Source organism: Rousettus aegyptiacus, unplaced genomic scaffold, assembly GCF_014176215.1.
Source record: "Rousettus aegyptiacus isolate mRouAeg1 unplaced genomic scaffold, mRouAeg1.p scaffold_m13_p_4, whole genome shotgun sequence".
NCBI lineage: Eukaryota > Metazoa > Chordata > Mammalia > Chiroptera > Pteropodidae > Rousettus > Rousettus aegyptiacus.
The window spans coordinates 41,010,862-41,015,904 of NW_023416307.1; the positions used below are offsets into that span (position 1 = coordinate 41,010,862).

Genomic DNA, 5,043 nt, shown 5'->3' on the forward strand with positions numbered 1-5,043 from the left:
GTTTAGATTTCTATTCTTATGAATAACTCATCCCCTCTCAACATCAGGTAACCTACTAATTTTATCTTTTTCTTGAGAACATCTCCTCCTAAAACCCTCTTTCCTCCTGTTTCTGTCCACGCTGGCTGTACTCTAGGCCTGCTGTAGAGCCATCTCCCTCAGACATTCACTCTCAGGAAGATGCCCTTTGCCTATGTTCTGGGTCTCCTATTTTCCTCTTTCTTGGTTTATTTTCTCACTTTGATGGAGTATATTCTCCAGTGGCTTCCTTAAGCAAGGGTACATAGGCCTAGGCACATTTTTCAAGAGCTTTCATCTCTGCAAATGTCTATTCTACCATCACACTGAGTGACGATTAATCCTATACATGTAATTCTGGATCGGAAATAATTTTCTCTCAGAATTTGAAGACACTACTTCATTATCTTTTAGTTTCCAGTGTTACTGTTTAGAAGTCCATTTCTATTCTGATTCCAGATCCTATAAATGAGACCTTTTTTCTCCTGGAAGAATTTCAGGCTTTTTCTTTGATCCCTATTGTTCTGATATTTAATGCTTACATGCTTGGGTGGGGTCTTTTTAAAATTAATCGTCTTGACAATGTGGAGACCCTCTTACTCTAGAAACTCATGCCTTTTCTTTTTAGAAGTTTTTCTTGAATTATTTCTTTGATACTTTTCTTCTTCCATTTTCTTTTTGTAGATTTTCAATTATTTGGGCGTCGGACCTTCTAAATTGATCATTTAAAGGTCTTACTTTTTCTCTCCTATTTTTAATCTCTCTCTCTCTCTGTTTTACTTTCAGGGAGATTCTTTAGTTTATTTCCAAACTTCTTAGTTTTTTCATTTATTATCAACATACCTCTGATTACCTCTCTGAGAATATTAATTATAGATTTTTAAGCAGTTTTCCTTCCAATTGTCTTTATTTCCTCAAAATTCCTTTTTATATATATTTTTTGTCTTTTCATACTGTTATCCGTGTCTAAGAGTTTTTGTTTATTTGCTTGTCATGTTCATTTGTTGCTATCACACGTTGGTTTTCTGTCACACATATGAGTGAAACCATATGGTTCTAGATTTTTTTTCTGTCTGACTTACTTCACTTGGCATGATGAGGCATGAAAGATAGCATGTATACAGGACAATGTCTGTCCAATAGGAGTTTCAGAAGAAAAGTTAATGGAGTCACAGTGAAGCGATATATAAGGAAGTAATAGCAAAGAAATTTCCTTGAGGAAATTACAGAAGTTTGTCAATTTTATTAATCTTTTCAAAGAATCAGTTCTTATTGCATTAATTTTTTCTGTTGTTTCTTTATTCTTTATTTTATTTAATTCTGCTCTATTTTTTTTTTTTTTTTACACCTACAGCACCTGGTCTTCCTACGTGGTCTCCCATCCATGTACTAAGCTGGCTCAACTCTGCTTGGCTTCCGAGATTATACGGGATTGGGCGTGTTCAGGGTGGTGTGGCTGTAGACTAATTCTGCTCTAATTTTTATTATTTCCTTCCTTCTGTTGACTTTGGGCTTTATTTGTTTAATTCTTTAAGATAGAATGTTAGGTTGTTTATTTGGGATCGTTCTTGTTTCTTGAGATAGGCTTGTAATGATATAAACTTCCTTCTTATTATTGCTTTTGTTGCATCCCAAAAGTTTTGATATGTCATATTGTCATTCTCATTTGTCTCTAGGTATCTTTGATTTCTCCATTTATTTCTTCTTTGTACTTGTTCTTTAGTAGCGTGTTGTTTAATACTACCTATTTGTAGTTTTTTCTACTTTCTTTTTGCAGTCAATTTTCAATTTCAAAGCATTTTTGTCAGAGAATGTGCTTGGTTTAGTTTCAATCTTCTTAAATTTGTTGAGGCTAGTTTTGTGTGCCAACATATGATCTATCCTTGAGAATGTTCAATGTGCCTAGAGAAGAATGTATAATCTGGTTTTTTGGAATGAAAGTCTCTGTAAATGTCAAGATTATTCATTTGATGTATCATTTAAGGATGATTTTTTAAAATTGATTTTTCTGTTTGAATGATATATAGCTGTCAATGGGGTATTTAGGTCCCTTACTATAGTTGTATTTTTGCCAATTTCTCCCTTTAGTTCTGTTAGTAGTTGTTTTATATATTTGGTGCTCCCTGATTGGGTATATATATTGATCAGTGTTACATCTTCTTGATATATTGTTCCTTTTGTCATTATAAAATGTCCATCTTTGTCTCTTGTTACCTTTTTTATCTTGAAATCTATTTTGTCAGATATAAGTAGGCTACACCTGCTTTTCTCTGGATGCCATTTGCTTAGAGTATTATTTTCCACTCTTTCTCTTTGAGTCTGTATTTGTCCTTGCAGCTGAGATGTGTCTCCTGAAGGCAGCATATGGTTAGATTTTGTTTTTTTAGACAATTTGCTACTCTGTACCTTTTTATTGGTGAGTTCAGTCCATTTACATTTAGAGTGATTATTAATGCATGAGAATTTCCTATAGCCATTTTATCTTTTGTTTTTTGGTAACTGTTTCCATTGCTTCTTTGCACTTGTGTTTCTGTCTGTTATTTTAGTTCAGTGGTATTCTATGATTTTTTCCCATTAGGTTTCCTCAATTTTATGTTATATGTCTCAGTTCTGGATTTTTTTTGTGGCTACCATTGATTAATGCAAAAAGAATTTTGTGTATATAGTAGTCCTTTTTCTTCTGAATGAATCTTATCTCCACTCTCCTTCGCAAATTCAAATCTTTACCCCCTCCTCTTTTATGTTTTTATTGTCACAAATATCCCTATTTATGCCGAGTTCATTTCCAAGTTGCAGTAGCTATTGTCTTCTCTTTTTAAAAAATGTTTTTACTTCCTTTAACTTTTATGCTATATTTAAGTGTATAATACCGTATTCTGTCTGTGAGTTATCTTGCTCATAGTCTAGTATCCCTTCGTCTTTCAAAATAACCCTCTTCAATATTTCCCGTAATGCAGGTCTTGTCTTGGTAAATTCCCTCAGCTTCTGTATGTCTGGAAAAGTCTTTATTTCTCCTTCAGGTATAATGGATAACTTTGCTGAATATATTTTTCTTGGCTGGTAATTTCTCTCCTTCAATAGTTTGAATATTTGATTCCACTCCTTCCTAGCTTGTAGTTTCTGCTGAAAAATCCAATGATAGTCTAATGGGATTTCCTTTAGCGGTTACTGTCTTTTTTCTCTGGCTGCCTTGAGAATTCTTTCTTTGTCATTATTTTTTTGAAAATCTCAATATAATGTGCCTTGGAGAAGACCTTTCTGGATTAAGATAATTAGGTGTTCTGTTTGCTTCTTGGATTTGAACATCCAGTTCTTTCCATTTTCCATAGATTTGGGAAGTTCTTGTCATCTATTTGTTTGAATAGGCTCTCTGTTTTCTTCCCCCCTCTTCTCCTTCTGGTATACCCATTATCCTTTTATTGCTTGTTCTGATGGAGTCAGTTCTCAAGTCAGTTCTCATAGAGTTCTTTCATTTATTTTATTTTTTTAAATTCTCAAGTCTCTCTCTTCTTCCATCTGCATCATTTTTAGATTTCTATCTTTGATATCACTAATTCTTTCCTCCTTCTGGTCAGTTCTATTTCTTAAAATTATTGGTTCATTCTTCATCTTCTTTATTGAGTTCTTCAGCTCCAGAATTTCTATTTGGTTCTGTTTTCTTAAAGTTTTGACCTCTTTGGTAAAGTATTCCTTTTTGTTCATCGATTTTATTTCTGAGTTCGTTAAACTGCCTATCTGAGTTCTCCTGCATCCCGTTGAGTTTTTTTCATAATAGCAATCTTGAATTCTTTGTCATTTAAAGCACATATTTCCATGTCTTTAAGTTTATTTTCTGGAGACTTTTCATTTTCTTTCTGAGTTACCTTGTTACCTTGGTTATTCATGTTATTTGATAGGTTATTTCTCCACCTTGGCATTTATGGGAATGAAACCTGCTTTTCTTTTCTTTCTGTTTCTTTTTTTTTCTTTCTTTCTTTTCTTTTTTTTTTTTTTTAATTTAAGAGGAATACCTCTTTAGCAGCTTTTGTTTTTGTTTTGTTTTCCAGTAGGTGGTGCTGGAACATAAGTGTTTTATTTTCTCTTGCACTGCTCTGACTTCTCAGAGCTCTGTGGGGTAGTGGAAAATGCCTTGTATTCTCTCTGGGGAGGTGGGCACATCTCTGTGACCAAGTTGCGTTGGTCTCAGGGCACTATCCCCTTGAGAGACTGTGGTGAGTGATTGGGTTCCAAGCCCATGAAATCCCAGCACTGCCACCTGCAGCCAGACACAGTGTTGCACTTCCCAAGGTGTCCCAGGTGCCCCTGCTGGAATCAGCTGCTGATGCAGCTTAGTCTAATATGCTCAATAAATTTAGAACATAATATATTTAAAATATGAATGCGACAATTTTGAAATATTAACTGCATATCAAGTGAAAGAGATGTCAGTCAACATCATGCAAGTTATGTTCTTTGATCAAAAAGCAAGTATGTTAAAAATTAACAATAAAAACAATCTTAAATTTCCCACATGTTTAGAACTATTAGAAGTCACCCTCAAATAAATGAGTTAAAAAAGATGTCATGATGGTAATTACCAAATATTTAGAACTAAATGAGAACAAATTTACAACATACCAAAACTCATAGTATGATTAAAAAATAATTATAATTTTAAGGCATTTATTACAGACAAGATAGATTTAAAATTAACTAAGTACTTGATACAAGGAACTAGAAAAAGTATAACAGAATAAACCCAAGGAAAGTAGGGGAAGGAGAATAGTAAAAATATTGGAATTTAGTGAAATGGAAAATAAACTAAAACCAAAATGGAGTTCATTGAAAAAGAAAACTAAAAAATAAACAAACTTCTAGCAAGACTCATCAAGGAAAAAATTAAAAAGTCACAGATAAACATTATTAGAAACAAAAAAATAGGCCAAACTAGAGAGTAGAAATTTTAAAAAATAGTAAGAACAATAGAACAGCATGCCAATAAAATTAAAAACAATAAATAGATACTTTTCTAAAAAATGTGAATAA

At 33.0% G+C, this 5,043-nt stretch overlaps 1 pseudogene; it reads right to left on the reverse strand.

Moving 5' to 3' along the window:
• Positions 1-1,363: 1,363 nt before the first annotated feature.
• On the reverse strand, positions 1,364-1,482 carry LOC118601976 (annotated as a pseudogene).
• Between the last annotated feature and the right edge of the window lie 3,561 nt (positions 1,483-5,043).